This window comes from Nannospalax galili, unplaced genomic scaffold (assembly GCF_000622305.1).
Source record: "Nannospalax galili isolate Female #2095 unplaced genomic scaffold, S.galili_v1.0 scaffold453, whole genome shotgun sequence".
Classification (NCBI taxonomy): domain Eukaryota; kingdom Metazoa; phylum Chordata; class Mammalia; order Rodentia; family Spalacidae; genus Nannospalax; species Nannospalax galili.
Window position 1 is genome coordinate 755,171 of NW_008334081.1, and position 17,095 is coordinate 772,265.

General features: G+C 47.7%; 1 protein-coding gene and 1 non-coding gene across 10 annotated transcripts in view; one reads left to right on the forward strand and one right to left on the reverse strand.

The window, feature by feature from the left end:
- Positions 1 to 17,095, reverse strand: part of Hdac4 (histone deacetylase 4) — a 268,268-nt gene that overhangs the window by 133,886 nt on the left and 117,287 nt on the right. The window lies entirely within an intron of this gene.
- On the forward strand, positions 15,819 to 16,007 carry LOC115069616. The gene has a single exon (XR_003848869.1). It is a non-coding gene; the product is annotated as a U2 spliceosomal RNA (small nuclear RNA).

Consider the following 17,095-nt stretch of genomic DNA (forward strand, 5'->3'; position numbering starts at 1 on the left):
TAGCAATTCAGCCAAGGAGAAGCCGAAAAGGCTCCTTTTGGTACCGTCTCACCATCATCATCAGAGGGCAAGTGCCTCATGCGAAGGTGTACTGAAAAAGATCACGCTTGGGGCTGGAGTGATGAGAGGACCAGGGTTTGATTCCTAGCACCCATACGGTGGCTAACAAATGTTATGTTACTCCAGTTCCAGGGGATTTGATACCCTCTTTTGACCTCTGAGGACACTGCATGACACGGTGCACTTACATACATGTAGGCAAGACGCGCATACACATAAAAATATTTTTAAGAGCATTTTAAAAAGAATAAGATCACTCTCAAGTATGCATGTTGTGATGAATATTCTACTGTGTTAGTTGTTAATCTCTGGATGTGCTTCATTTGTGAATTAAGGTTCATTACTGGTATGCATGACAGGAAAAACATGGCACACACAGGGTTTAACACTTTCCATGGACCACACCCTTGTTTGTTGTTAAAGGTACAAATGTACATTCAGATGAAAAAGTGCAGGACCCTGAACTGAAAGGTCCCAGATACAGAAGCCGCCATCCCCATGGCATTGAGGTGACTGTGTGAGTCAAATAAACCTTTTCTCCTAAGCATTGTTCTAAGTCAGGGTGCTTTATCACAGCAACAGGAATGAACTAGAGGGTCTAGAGAACTGGCTCCGTGGTTAGGGGTACTGGCTGGTCTTGCAGAGGGCCTAGGTTTGTTTTCCGGCCTCCACATGGCAGCTAACAACTCTGTAACTCCAGTTCTAGGGGATTTGACATTCTCTTCTGACCTCTGCCACATTGCATGCACATAGTGCACTTATATACATGCAGGCAAAACACTTATAAAATTAAATTAAAAATAAAATAAAGACATGAAACCAGAACATGGCCACACATCTGCCTCACTCACTGACCTGGAGGTAATTCCAGTATCACTGGTGGAGATCTTATGGGTCAATCTCCAGCCCTCCTCTACTCCCGCATCCCTACACCCCAGGTCAGTGGGTATCATTGCCACTCCAACCCTGGAATCTCTTGGGGACCAGTCACTTCACTAGCCCAAGGATAAGTAAATGAGGAATAACCAAAAGCCTTCTATTGCTCAGGAATTCCAAGGACTTAAGGGTTCAGTAGCAGGAGCCGGGCCAAAAGTCAAATCCTGCGCTCTTTATACCGGAGAGACTGGGAGACCAGGGCTGACTGGCACCATAACCACTGCTCCTAACTCTCCTGCAACTCTGCAAACAAAGTCACCTGCAAAGACACAGGGAACCCAAGGGGTCCCTCATTGGGTCACCTGCAGAGTGTAGCTCAGAGGTGTTACTGGCTCTGGGCTCATCCTTGAACCAGTCAGTTAGTTGTTCACGCTTAAGTAGATACTGGCCCTGTCACAGGAAGGTTAGCAAGCCATGCTGTAACCAAGGAGCTAAAGAGGACCTGCTGTTCCCAAAAGAGCTGACAACAGTGACAGGGGGGTCCAACCAAATGCTGATCCCTGGGCTCCAGAATTAAGCAATGCCCCAGGAGTCTCAAGGCCATCTCTCATCAGAAGTGAATGATGGCTGGAGCAAACTGGCCCAGGAGAGAGCAGACAGGAAGGTCTCCAGCTGCAGATGGAATCGCTGTCTCCACTGCAGGCTCAGAGTTCTCCATTAGCTGGCCCGGTGCTCAAGACGACAGTCCTGGGTCCCTGCTGTTTAGTCCTGGACACATCAGTGGTCACACCTGGACCTTCTAGTGCCACTGTGCTCTGTTCTCAGGACTTACCCAGCAACTCATCTGCCATAGGTTTCTAGGGTCTGACCTGTAGGAAACACTGAGTTGGGTGTGGTTGGCCTCTGGAGGTCTCAAATCTAGTTGTGAAGACCCTGCTATCACTGACAAGGGAGCCCTGCAGATCACTCTGCTGCTTGCTGACGTGCAAACAAAAAGGTGCCACCAAGGAAGGCAGTTTCCTTCACCACCTGTGTTGCAGGATACACAGACAGCAACAGTCCAAGTGAGGCCCTGACAGACCCGGTCCCTCAAGCAAACCCTCAGAAACACATGTGAGGCAGCTGGGTAAGTCCTGGGAACAGAGCAAGGCTACACTAGAAGGCCCAGGCATCACCAGGGCTGGGAAAGAGCACTGGACTCTAGATCTAAACATACCATAGCCTTTAATGTCTGCAAAGAACACCTCCTCCCAGGAGGAAATACATAAGCTGTGGGCACAGCCAGGAAGGGTGCTTGGTGCCTGGGAGATGCTCTGGTTTGTAAAGGTGTACCTGTCCAAGTAAACAGAAATGAATGGGAACTGAGAAGTTCAACTTACAGAGCATCCTGTCTGTCTGTGGAAGACCACCGGGAGCTTGGGCCACTTCTCACCAGTACCTGTTGTGGGTGGTTCCTGACCTTCTGCCACTGATGCATCTATCTGGTATACTCATTGGACTGGTGTACACTCACTGGACAGGTATATGCTCACTGGACAGGTGAATGCTCACCAGACAGGTGTACGCTCATCAGACAGGTGTACACTCATTGGACAGGACAGTGGCCTGTATGCTCTCAGTTACCACTTTCTTTTTAAAAATTTTTATTTTTAATTATGTGTATGTATGTGTTGTTGGGGCTGTTGTGCATATGTGAGTCCAAGTACCCAGAGTCCAAAAGTGGGCAATGGGTCACTTGGAGCTGAAGTTACAGGCTGTTTTGAGCCACCCAATGAAGGTGCTGGGAGGCAAACTCTGTAAGAGTACTCTGTAAGAACGTATGTATTCTTAACCCCTGAGCTCTCTCTCCAGCCCCTCAGGTGCCATTTTCATTATTTCAGGGCACTAGGACACGATATACAGCCCAAGGAGAAGGGCCATCCAGTCCTTATGATGCCACCTGACAGCACATGCTCCAAGTATACAGTTCACAAGCAGCTGACTTGTGCTGACAGAGGCCATGTGAGATTATAGGAGGCAGGTTAAAGAAATGCTGTCATTAGACATCAATCCATGGGAACAAGAGAGCCAACTATCTGCCTTTCAGAATCCACCTTGTAAGACATGCACATGGGTACTTCAGACCAGAATCTCAGCCTCCTTATGCTGGAGGAACCAGACTTCCAACTATCTATCCTCACCCCCGTGCTACTCTTGGGACATGGTGCTGGCAGGGCTGAGCGGTTGGTCTAAAATCCTACAGTGGGCAGCACCCAGAACCTAGAAGCTAGCCCACCTCTACAATTAAGATTTAGGAAAAGGCTGCTGGCCAGGCCCAGTGCCTTCTATGCACGTCATGCACATGCATGAGGTATAACGGTTTTAGTGTTTTCACGAGAATGGCCAAGAGATCCTATCCATCATCACCAGTCAGAGAATCCTGTGCGGCAGCCGGCATCTCGATGCAGTCTGCTCACTGGTACTCAGTGTCATGCTGTCCTGTGCACCATAGGCTGTCTAACTTCATATTCCACAAAGGAGGACACAGTGTCTCCAGAATCACCTGGAGCAGTACGGTCCCCTTGCATATTCACATTCACAGGGATTCTACAATCATCTACCCCAGTTTGAATCCGGGACCACCCTGTGCATATAATCTAGGGAGAGAACTTTAGGCCCTAACTCTGCCGGGCATTCAAGCCCCACAAATCTGTTACACGACCTCGTTAAGGTCTCTCAGAGATGCTTTACAATATTCAGTGTCAAAGTCTGAAACTATTTAGATCTCTTACCAGGTATGTGATATATCTATTATAATATTAAAATACTGTTAAAAAATAAAATTTAATCATTAAAGTATCTTAAATTTGAACTTGGGGTACATGCAAACACAGCTGACCTTTATACGCTGCTACTTTGTGATCTTGCTGAACTCTATTTCTTCTGATCACTTATCTGAAGGTTTCCACAGAGAATGGCAGCTCTACTGTTTCCTTCCTGGGATTGTGTTATGTGTCTTTCTTGCCTTCCAGCATTGGGCTGGGGGCTGACAGCACATCACTGCACACAACAGTGGCCCAGGACTTCCCCCTCATTTCTGGTCTTACTGGCAATACTGTTTTGGTAACACATTGCCTGCTGTAGGTTTCTGACAGGTAACTGCTGGGTTGAGGAAGCTCCCTTTTAGTTCTGATTTGCCAAGACCCAGTTTTAAATCAGATGGTCGCTTAATTTTATTTAACTTTTCAGCATCAACCCAGACTTCTAAGTAACTCCTCCTTTCCATCTAAAAATACGATAAAATTCCTTTTTCTTGTGTATAGCCAACAATGTGCACCCCTGGGGAAAAAAGACTTGGTCAGGTGGAATGAGTTTTGAGAAACAGAAAAAGAGCAGAAGGTAAGAGCTATTACCTTGGCGCTGGACCTGAGGTCATACTTTGGAGTCTTGTCTTTGAGATTTCCCCAACTCAGTGTTGCACCTCAACCTGCTGTCCTAATTATGAAGAAAATTAGGTATGCAGTATGCTAAGCTGCTTGGTAGGAGACTGACACATGGAGAGCTGGCACTAGGGTGACAATAAACAGTGCCTTCCCATTCTCATGGAGCCATTTTCAGAAGTATGTGTCCTAGTGTGCTGTCTACTGCTGTGAGAAAACACTGATCACAGACAACCTGGGATAGGAAGGTTTATTTCAACTTACAGTACAGTTCTTCATGGAGAGAAGGCAGGGCAGGAGCTCAAGCAGGAACCAGGAGGCAAGAACTGAAGTACGGGCCATGGAGGAGCTTTGCTAACTGGCCTATGCTCGGCCTGCTTTCTTCTACAACCAAGGCCCACCTGCCCAGGGACGGCACCACCCACAGTGGGCTGGGTCCTCCAGCCTCACTCAACAATCAAGAAGATGCCCCACAGACATGGCCACAGACCGATCCAATGGAGGAGATTTACCAGTTGAGGTTTCCTCTTCCCACATGTGTAAACTGACAACGGAAGCTTCCGGCACAATGCAGTTAATAGAGCACCTCCCGCAGGCAGAGCAGCCAGCCTTCCTGGCCACTGCACTTTCTTTAAAAACAACCTTTACAGCAGTCGTGGGTTCAAAGAATCTCAAATTGACCAGGGCCTCCATGGACTCTGTGCCCCACTTCCCTTGTTAGCGCCTTGAGGAAGGCTTGTGTGGGCAGTTAGCTACTCATGAAAGCCAGGCTTGAATCACTTTTGTTTCCTAGTGCCCTTGCCTGTCCCAGGACCCCACCCAGGATCTCCTCGGGCTTTTCTGAGCTGTCCTCGGTTCTAAAGGCCCGTGCAGTTTTAGGCAGGACACATCAGGTCATTTACAGAATGCCCTGCAGTCTCAAGAGTAGACTTGGGAGGAAGACAGTGGGTCAATGGCCATTCCGACCATATCACATCAAGGGCACTGCTATGGCCCTAAGCATGTCCACCCTAGACTCAGGTTGAAATCTGATCTCCAAGTAAACAATGCTGTGAGGTATGGGGCTTGAGGAGGTGACTGAGCCACTGGGAGGGATTGATGCTGCTCTGGAAGGACCTATTTCCTTTTCAAAGGGCTGGGCTAGCTGGTGCCCACATGACTGAGGCATGTTTCACCACTGTTGAAGTACACCTTTGATTCCTTATCCATCCCATAACTTCTAGGGAAATGGCACTTTTTTGGGCCATACCTGTAAAAGTTACATGAACTCTCCCTTCCAGTAGACTGGGCAGCATCCACAGGCAGTGTGGCAGTTACTGGGCCCTGAGGGGTAGGACAAGTACAATAGGACCAGATCAGATGGTGCCTGTGCAACTGTGGGGGCCTCAAGAGGTTGTGCAAGGCCTCACAAGGTACATACATGGTTCTGGGCCTGGCTCTGCCCCACAAATATGACCCTGAGCTGCAGAGGCTATGATTCACACTCCTGCACATCTCTGAAGCAAGGTAACAAGAGATCCACCTCTAGGATCTGCGTGAGGTTACGTGGATGGACGGTAGCACGTCAGCTAGTAACAAGGATGAAGGTATTCCCTGTCCAACCCACAGAGAGCTCAACTCTAAAAGAGAACGCGCTACAAACCCACACAAAGAAAGGACCCACTTCCAGTTCCTTGGTGCCAAGTTGCCTGTCAGATCCACCCTTGTTCACTGTGATGCTTGTATCAGGGACAAGATGCTGGAAGCTGAGAGGGCATTACCCTGTCACAGACTGGCTTGCTGCACAAGGGACGGTGGCACCAGTGTCACTTAACATCTAGGGATCATGTGGCCCTGAAAGAAACTGTGACACACAGGTGAGGGGAGCCTCTGGGATGTGAGGCTGTGGGGCCCAGAGCTGATGTTGAGTTAAAACCTGTCTCATGCAAGGGCACAATTCCTAACTTAGGGATGATATTGGTATGGCTGTGTAAGTATGTGTGTATTCTTGAAGTAGGTAAGGGGAAACACTTCTTGAAAATAGGTTAGAGCCAGGAAGACGGCTCATCAGGTAAAGGTACCTGCCCCTAAGCCTGAGTTTGATCCCTGGGATCCACATGGTGGAAGAAAAACTGATTATAGCAAGAACGAAGAAAAGAGGTATTTCTCTTATCTGGTGAAAAGTTGTTTGCTTTGTCTATACAAAGATAGGAGGAATGCATGTGGCTTGCTTTTTCCTGAATAAAAATAGAAGGACCCCTCCCCGCCTTCTGCCATGGGGACAACAGTCTGTGGCCTCCACCACACTGGCAGGTGGGCGAGAAAAAAACCCATATGACTTTTTCACCCCAACATGTAAGCCCCAGCAGCTTGGCAAGCATTCAGGGAAAAACCTCCTCCTCCCTGTGAGTATCAGTGTCACTTCACTGGACTACTTAAGAGTTCCGCAGCCAGCACGCCACCCCCCTTGATCCAATGTAAGGCCATCATGACCTGTGTGACCATTAGTAGAATTCTACCAACATCATGATACAGTCAGTTAACTTATGGAAGGAGCTCAGCAGTCTGCCATGCATGGCTCAGACAGAAATGGCCAGCACCCAGAATCCCCCAGCAGGACCTACACCCCACTGCCCTCCTCTGCTGAGGTGCCCCAACCCCCATGTCCCTTTACTCTGAAGCCTATTTCCAGGCAAGTCAGTATCCCAGGTCTAGCTAACACCAGGCACAGACTCAGCCTCCAATAAGCTCAGCTCCTCCCTCGGTGAGTTTCACTAACAGCCTTGAGCACTACAATCCATTATGTTCGCTTTTTCTTGCCACACAGGTTATTGAGAAATACCAAAGTTCTACAATAAAGCTTACATCTGCCCATTAATAGGAATTAAACTTTAATGAGTAAGTGTTGTGAACTCCTCAGGCATGCCCAACATAGTTTATGTGTATTTATTAGAGAATATGAAAGTGGAGGAAAGAAGATCTCTCTCTAAGCTCTCTCTCTCCTTTGGGGTAATCAGGCAGGCATTCAATGTCAAGGACAACCTATGAATGTTCTTGCTGTCTGCCCCAAAGAATCAAAACTAGCTCTATTTATCAGATGGGAGTGGACTAGAGGGGAGAGAAGGGGGGTGAGGAGCAGGAGAGGGAAGGGGAGAGGAGCCAGGCAGGCCCAATGTTTGCATCCTGTTTTGAACAGGTGTCAGAAAAATGAATTTACAACAACCATTAAAAGTGGAACATACTTTGGATGTCAGAAGATATTCAGGAATCACTCTGCACTGAGTGTCTGGGACTGCACCTGTTGGACGTGCAGGCTGAAGGACAAGGAGCTCGGTTTATGAGCTGCTCTTGCCTATGAAATAGCCTAACCTCAACACACTGCAGTGGCAGCTGGCCCTGTATCTTCGAACTGAATAGGAGTTGCGCTTGCTGCCACTGACTGCACCTGATAGAGGATCTGACTGCATAGCCCCAGCTGGACATCAGCACTCAATATCTGAAGTACTATGTCTACTGGGTACCAATCATTTTCACACCAAAGGCTTTAAAAAAACGGAAGTGTGGGAATGAGATGACATCTGAAATTTGCCTGAAATGCTCAGGACACAGCTGTGAGGCTGGGTATGTGAAGCAGGCATGCTAGAAAACTTCAGGGCCTCAAAGAAGGGAGGAACAGGGGTCACTGTACCAACTAGCCCCCGTTTTACGTGTTTGAAAATTTTCACAATAAAAGACTTCCCTGAGTTGCTGAGAATGCGAACATGCCACCCGTCTCCCACACAGTGAGTCCATCTAGCTTGTCCTCTACTAATGTTCCCATACTCTTTGGTGTGTCATAAATCCCTTGCTGGCCAGTGAGTGCACATTCCTGGCTCCTGGTCAATCTATAAGCAGGTGCTGAACCTCTGGAACGTGAAAAGAACACAACATAGAAGCCCAGGCCCACCAGCACATGAAGTGGCAGACAGACAGGCAGGCAGGCAGGCAGGCCCTCAGTCTGGCTATGCATGGTTCTTTGGAGCACTGGCACCTGCCTGGCACAGACAGCACGTGTGGCTCTGTCAAATCCCCAGCAAGGCACACTCCCCAGGACCATTCTCTCTGTAGGACAGGCTCAGTCAGCTGACTTGGGACGAATATGCCAAGGGCTTCTACCCAGACCAGACGCTGGGAGACCAAGCGAGGAGCAGGCAAAGGGGGCATGATCAGCCCTGGGCCATAAGGAACCCGAAGCTACCTGCCACCCAGGACTCTTCTCTGGGAAAATTAAAAGCAGAAACAGAATCCACACAGCTCCAAAGCTCCAGAAATAAGGATCACACAGCATGTCCAAGGGGGAGTGCATGAACACAGCAAATCTACAGGCAGGTACTGCCCAGAGGGAAAACGAGCCCGGCCATCCCCACTGGGTCCTGGCACTGAGTGAACTGGAGGTGGGTGACAGTGAGGGTGCAAGGCAACTTGTGAAAAAAACACCTTTGTCTAGACGGTTGGCCACAGCCCAGGCCTGCCGTCTCCTGGCCAGGGACAAGTGTCTTGTAGGAGTTTTGTGCAGCTCTCTTGGGCTCCTCTCCAGGGACTATCCCAGCCCCCACCATGCTGCCCCAGAGAACAGCATGGCCCCATCAGACGTCTACAAATGAGCTCACAGATCAGGAGAAAATGTCCTAGCCGGCCTCTGCAAACAGCACTTGTCTCTGTGCTCAAGATTATGTCCATCTGCCCTGTGTAGGGGATGAACTGGGTGCATCACTTCAAAGCTATTTTATAGACTTGGAGTGCAAGAGAGGAAAATAACTTCAGATGTGAGATACATAGGTTACCCAGGGCCTGTAAGACTTGTGATGCACGGCAGGGACATGGTGGGATCATGTGGCAATATCCACATTCCTGAGCTGCTCACCGCAGCTCCAGCACAGGCTTCCTTCAGTCAGGTATGAGCAAGGGGCAGGAACAGTTACCTCAAGTACACACACAACCTCAGCTCTGATGTACACTGGTGAAGAACCCACTTTCCCGACTCTAGACAGTGGCCACCCATCTGTGAGACCAGAGACTGTTAATGGTGCTACTTCTCTTTTTCCTGTGGACTTCTGTTTTCTGAAACAGCAACTTTAAAGAAGCCTTAGAGGGTGGCCTGACCTGGAGCGTTGTGTCCCATGGGGCTTGAGGTCAGACAAGCCCAGCTGTGTCAGTCTCGTAGTAGAACCACCCTCCATTAGACTTCATCATCTGTGGATCCAAGACGGACTGATTTGGCGAGTGAGCCGATACACAGAGTGGAGCCCATGAGCTCAGTCCAGCCAGAGACTAGGCCTGCTCTTCTCTATCTTCCTTCACTCCAGGCTCTGAGGGACAGGTGCTCCTCACCCCATACACACCAAGGCATCTGATGGGAACACAAGACTCCTTACAAATGAGTCAGCAACCAAAACCACTTTATGGATGAACCTGCCTCCAAAACACTGTCCACACTGCTGACTATTACAAATTAGCTAAAAGGTGTCTGTGGTTAAATGACAGGAGGCTGATGTTAATAAGCAGCTCAGAGAAATAAGTTACTAATCTACAACAACAGTCCTACCCAGCTGTCAGAGGAAACCAGAGGCAAGCTTGCCCTGTGGCTGGACTGCCAAGGCAGGGAGGGGCACAAACCCAGCTGTATAAGCCTCCCCTCCCCTCCCCTCCCCACCCCAAGCCCTGTGAGCTCGGCTTTTTCCATAAGAAAGCATTCCTCACCTTCTTACTGAACACACAGTGCTTGGATGGCTGAAGAACTAGAGCAAGGCTGGTGCTGAGGGAGTGGGAGCAAGTGCCTAGGGATGATTCGACCGTGGGGGTCCCACTGCCAATGTCTGTTCCAAGTGCACCTTCTCCATAGCCAACAGGCACTTTGGGTTGCAAGACTTACGCTCTTGGAACTTTATGGAACAATATCTGCTTCGATTCAGGAACCTAACAGGTCTTATTTGTGCTTTTATGGGTCAAGCACTTGTCTAACATTTCCTTCACATTAGTTCGGTAAGTCCTTGCCAGAGAAATGAACAGGCAGTTACTGACACCGTAACTTAAAGGGGCAGAAAGTGAGCCCAGCTTGTACTGACCAGGGTCCACACTGGCTTGTCACGCAGCACTTATCCCACTAGTCTCTACCAGAGTAGAGCACAGGGCGCATCACATAACTAGTCTGTGCACATGCTCACTCAACATGTTTCCCTGGATTGGTTACTGAGCAGCAGTCATGACGTGTGGGATACAGTCTGCAGAACATGGGGTGCTGGCACCCCAAACTCCCATAGGCAGAAGGTTCAGTGAACAGACTATGGTGTCGGTGCTGGAGACAGGTCTGTTACCACTATAGACAGAAGGGTGCGAGGGGCCTATCTCAGTGAGATTGCTCTGAGCAGGCACCATAAGGACAGGCGGATAGAGCCATGTAAAGGGCCCAGGAGGAGGGAACAGCAGGCTGGAACTGCGCGGATAGAGCCATGTAAAGGGCCCAGGAGGAGGGAACAGCAGGCTGGAACTACCCAGTGGGGCAGGAGCTGCAGCCATGCGTCCCAGAGCCATAGTGAGGACCATGAGGCTCATAGATAGATTCAGCTGCTGTGTAGGATATAATCTTGGGTCACAGAACTGAAGACAAAAGTGGGCACAGGAGCTCTTGTAGAGCCCCAGGGGTAGGACAAAGGCAGCGAGAGAGAGAGTTGAAGGGGTGCTCTCTTGGGACCTACTTTGAAAGATAATCCATTAGGACCATCTGGTGGCCCGCACATGGCATGGCCAGGTCATGCCACTCCCAGAGGTGCAAGAGGCAGAGGCCTGGCAAGGGCATCAGGTTCACAGGGAGAAGTCATCAGATGGTAGAGTATGCCAATTCTTAGAGACGCACTCAGTGTTTTGAAGAGCAAACACTCTGAATCCTCCTTAAGTTGTCATGACAAATGTTCGGGAATTGTGTCAGATGTTCAAATCTCACACTCCCCACAATGTGCTTCGGTTTCACCCGCTTCTCCCAACCTGAGCTGAGCTCTGGCTTTCTAAAGCAGTGCTCGTTTCTTTAGCTGAGCTACAGAAGGAAGAGCACTGGCTCACTGCATACTGAATGACACGCACCCCACCCAGGCTCCCACAGGAATCAATGCACATATATGTAAGTCTGACCCACTGCTGGAGACGGCTGCTTTATTTTGGTTTTCACTTCTTGCCTATTGCAGCGTGTTCTGTGAGACTTCCCCACATGGAAGGCCCTTGTCTCGGGATGTTACATTTGTCTGGAAGGCAAGACCTGGACCTGCACCATGTCTTGAACACGTGTCTCCATAATGACCATGGCAGCACAGTCACACCATGTACTAGAGGAAACAGCTGTTTGCATTCCCATGAGGATTCAGAGGTCCTCTGGCTAAATGAAATGCCTACTTGAATTTTACAGCTCTAACCATCATTATCAGGAGTAGATGAAGGCAGAGCCTGCCCTCCAGGCCTATGGGTACCATCATTCTGTTCCCAGCACTCAGGCTTCCACCAGAAGATGATACCAAGACCCCAAGCGAATCAGATGAAAACAGCAGGAGACAATAATGTACTGCAGCTGACTGCACAAATGTGCAGAGATTCCATCAGGGTCTGGGGACCCTGCCTTCCCCTGCTGGCTCAAAGGGACTGGGGACCCTGCCTTCCCCTGCTGGCTCAAAGGAACTGAGGACCCTGCCTTCCCCTGCAGTGTCACATGTCCTGGTTACTGATCTGCTACTTAGAGACCACTACTGGCTAAGTCTGCAGCAGTTCAACTTGGTAAAGGATTTGGAGATGTTGAACCACAAGAGCTCCTATCCTAAACCATCCACGTAGGAGATTCCTGTAGACTGTTGTGACACTCAGCTCTCTTCCCCGTGGGGAAATTACTAGAAAGAGTTTTTCTCCCTGTAGGCCACCTGGGTGGGTCTGCCCATGTGCTCTGCTCTGACCAGAAGGATGACTTCAGGATAATACTGACCTATTAAACTCAAGCAGACAGTGGATTAGAAGTCCACAGTGAGACCAGAGAGCCAATAACATCATCTATCCCAAGCAAGATGCTCAGGCCAGATGGGAAACCTGGGAACAGGACTCCTGCCCCAGGTACCTATAACCCACGGTGCAGTCCAAGTTTCAACAGGAACCTGGACAAGTTAGATCCACAGCAAAAATGCCAGGACCTGGGCAAGTGCCTGGCCCTCAGTGCTGCCCTGCCTCTGCATGCTCCTCCTGGTGGGGAGGGTGATGTGGAAGGAGCAGTTTTTCTTGAGTTCTAATATGTAAGTCAACTCTTAAAGATTTCAAAATTTTTAACTTTCCTTAATTTTTGTAGTATCAGCATAAAGCACATTTGTTTTCTATTATTTATTTGTTTGTTTGTTTATTTATTTATTTATTTATTTATTAGCCTTTTTGAGACAGGGTCTTCCAGTAGCCCCAGCTTGTCTGGAACTCACTATGTAGACCAGGCTGGCCTCAAACTCACAGAGATCCACCTGCTTCTGCCTCCCGAGTGATGGGATTAAAGGTGTGTGCCACCATGCCCGGCTCAATTCATTTTAATTATATCAGTTTCTGAAAATTTCCAAAATACAGTTATATTTAAAAGGACCCACACACACATCACAGCATTCCGATTTGTAGTTTCCCTCCTCCCAGACTCTTTGGGAGGCTATGGACACACAGGCCTGCAACCTGTGTTCTGCTCCACACACTTCCATTTGCATCTCTGATGCAAGCTCTCTAGCACATTCAAGATAATCACATCCTTGCTGTTTAAGTAAAGAACCCTACACCACACCTCTCTCCCAGTCAAGGAGTTTTTCTGAATCCTCTGCAGTCTGGTATCCAAGCTATGGGACCCCCAACAGCACATTTCCATTGTGTACAATGTACCATAACTTCCCTGAAGCTGGGCCTGACTCAGGTACAGCATTATTCCATTTTATAGAACCAAAACTCAGCTTCTAAAAATACATTGATCTCATTGTATTGTGTTCTATTTTAATCTTCGAAAGAGAGCTAGTGCCAGGAGAAGCACTTGGCTGGTGTTAACTATACTAATGCCACTGACAGGATGTGGATTTCAGCCTGTGGGCTCCATATGACAACTGTGGTAGATGGAGCTGAGGTTGTGGCAGTGGTGTGTGGGGACCATGACCACCTGGAAGGACTGGGGCTAGAGTGTTGCTCAAGAGTAAAACCATTTGCCTAGTAGGCCAAGGCTGTGGGTTCCAATCTCAGCCCTGCAAAGGACAAAAGGCAGAATCCACTCCCACGTTCCCTTATGTCCTATGGACAGTAAGACCAGGCTGACCTCATCGTCCACATCTGCCAAATAGGTATGAAGCTGCTCTTTACCTTAAAGGACCGAAAGGTTCAAACTAGACTGCCTGTGGATGTCACCCTCCCTGCTACTGAGCATGAAGGACATGCTCACAGCTTGTGGCCTGACAGAAACTCAGGCTGTGGGAGCAAGGCCCAAGTCCTCTTGCTGCCCCTTCCACCAGCAGGTATACCAAGACCACTTCTCAGGTTTGGGCAAAGTTTTAGATGAAAACCAACCAGCACAAGAGACTACTTAGAAAAGCAATCCGTGCTCTTTTCCCCAAGCACGAACGCACACTGTCCAACACTGCTCTCCAAGGTGGAGAGAACACTTCGCTGTCTGCTGGTCCACATACAGCCTATGAGGCACGGCCTGGAGGCTCCAGGCAGCTTGGCAGCTGCCAGAGTACAAGCAGGACACTCATTTCCACCTCTCCGGAGAGGGCGTGGAACTCATCTTCTGGGGCTACAGCTCTCAGGACAGATTCACTTCCACTGTTCAACATGCAACTCCAATGATCACTGTGTGCCAACGTACGAGTTCCTCCACAAGCAGAGGAGCCAAGGAAAGGAAACGCTGCAGGAACAACACTAAACAAAAATGGAACAGCGCTTCCTTAATCTAAATTTAATCTAAGCTTCCACCTGAACAAAACAGATCAGTCTTTACTATCTGGGTATGAAGACAGCGTGTGGGGAAGAGAGGCACCTCTGTGACTTGATCGTGACCGATCTAGAACCTCATCTGCACAGATATGCAGAGGAGAGCAAGATCAGCTCTGCCAGCAGGGAAGGTGAAGAAGTGGAATCCCACAGAACTGGAACCTGTACCTGTGCCTGTGCATCTGAATGAACAGGCTGCTAGCAGCCAACCCCGTCCTTACATTTGGAAAATGGGTTCTAGCCATGTCCAAAGTAGGGTGGGACAACATTCAGATACAATCAAAACTTGAAAGTTCCAGAATCTTGTAGATAACTAGAGGACAGAATCAAATCTTGTCCTACCTAGTATTACAACCAGACTGAGCTCCAGACAAAGGGGATGTCAGTTTCCAGGAAGAGTAAACAAGGCAGGAAGCCGAAGTAAGACAGCAAAATCCATCTGGTCTTGAGAGCCAAGTCACCTTCGCATCTAGTGGGCAGGAGATGTAGCCATGAACGTGCCCTTACTGAGCTGGAAGGGAGGTCCCAGTAAGGACAGAACTTTAATGGGCTGCCTGGTCTGGAAAAGAGGCCTAGAGAATTCTCTTCACAGGGCCAGGGAAGCAGACTGGAGTTTTGAGGAAGAGTCCCTGCAGAGAGACTGAGAGCCCCCCAAGTCAGTGTCAGTGTCAGTGTGGGGCAGCCTCCAGATTCAGTATTTGCATAGTTCTGAAAACCTTGGAGCCCAAGGTTAAAAACAGAAAAATGGCTCTTCAGAGAGGAGTGTCCTACTTAGGAGTTCAATGGAAATTTAAAAGCACCAACGATGGTGGAAACAGTTATTAGTAAACAATCTGAAATTAGTAAACAAAACAAAATGAAAGAATTGCAAAATAATTACAAATATTTTAAGGAAATGAAAATAAGTTAGTATTTACATTTGAAGGAAGTTATTAAATAAGTTAATCTTATAAAGCCACATTCATATCATATACTTAAAACTTAAAAAGCAGAAGCTATAGTGGAGGAAAAGAACCTAGAAAAAGGAGAAATGGTTTTTAAGCTGTTCTTTAAATGCTTTTAAATATGAAGGTTTTTTTAAATGAAATTTTCTAGAATTGAAAAGATCAAATTAAATATAGATAAAGAGAAAAACAGACAACCAAACTATAGACCCAGATAACCAGAATGCAGCACAAAAGCAAAGAAATCAATGAGAAAACAAACAAGAAAATGATGCCAAGGATAAATGAACAAGGTAGCCCAGTATAAACTAGAATGATTTCTGAAGTAAAACTAAAAACAAAACAGCAGCATAATGATAACGAGAATATTCTAGGATTCAGAAATATGGTTAAACTAAAAAAGCATATGACCTAAGTAGTACAAACAAGTACAAACCGACTCTATACACTTTGCAATAAAGTATCTGAGCATCAGCATGGGAAAATGTCTAAATGACGCCAAGACAAGCGAAGGAGAAAGGGTAAGTGGATCATTTCTTGGTCTTTTGGTTAAAATCAAGTGTAGTATCTGTTCGTATCAGCTTAGTATCTGATGCCCTCTATCTGAGAACAATATATTGAACACATTTCTGGAGCTAGGAGATAGAAAGAGTAATTGGACTAAGAACTAATTTCTAAAAGCAGAAAAGACAAAACATCTTTAAATTGTTGAAGGGGGCCACCCAGAGAATCACAACTGAAGGAGTACTTCACAGAGAAGAGAATCCTATCTACAGTGGAGTGAGACGGCCAAAGCAGTACCAAGATCAACAGCAGTAAACGTTAGCAAACATAGCTAAATGCTCAACACAGAGTTTCATGTAAGTGCAAGACCACTTTCAATACCTGTAATTGTTTCCTCAGATTTGTTTCCTTTGTAGTGTGTGAGTGTGTGTGTGTGTGGTACGCTTGTAAGTTTCAAAATCAGTTTGAAATACCTTGTTAGTTTCTTATATAAGTACAAATCCAATACAAAACTTCGGTCTTCACTTTCACACTAGAAAACCCAGAACCAGTCAGAACCTCTCCAGTGGTGGTGCCAGCTGAGCGTGTCATTGTCTCTCTGTGCTGATTTCTTTATTCTTAAGTGAACCACATGAAGTGCAGCTGTCCTGGAAACTGCAATGCACAGATACTAGCCACCTACCTTGGCTGCTGTCTTCTTGAGGGGGCAACCTCTACAAAGCAGCCTGGCTTGAGTGACTGCAAAACTCTACAGGAACAGTTTTGAGGCACTACAACTGAAGCCACAGCTCATCCACCCTGCTCTGAAACACAAGCTACCAGGAGCATGAGCAAGCACGGTGACCACTGCATGTGGGCTGCTTATAATGCTGCCACATGACACCACATGTGTATGTCCAAGGACCCTTCTCTGAAATCAGCCACACTTGTGCAAAAGCAACTATTTGTGAGAAATAAGCAGCAAAAGATTACTTAGTGAAAAGTACCCAGCTCTTGGAAAAGGACGAACCACTGTGCGAATGTCATGCTTGTCTTGTACTTCTACGCAAACAGCATCTGTTCTGCAGCCTCTGCCACTGCTTTGTAGTTTTTGCTCTGAGACTCAACCGGCCCAGCTGCTTGTTAAGAGTAGAGAGCAGATTTTCAGAGGCAGAACACACCAAGCAGTTCTCTGAAGAGAAGGAAGCAAACCAATTCCAGAGCTTGGCGGACAGGGCCTCCCTTTCATGAAAGAAAAGAAACAAACCGAAGAATGAATTCCAGAATTTCTTCTGTGGAGGTTTAGTGCTATGTATGAGTTTT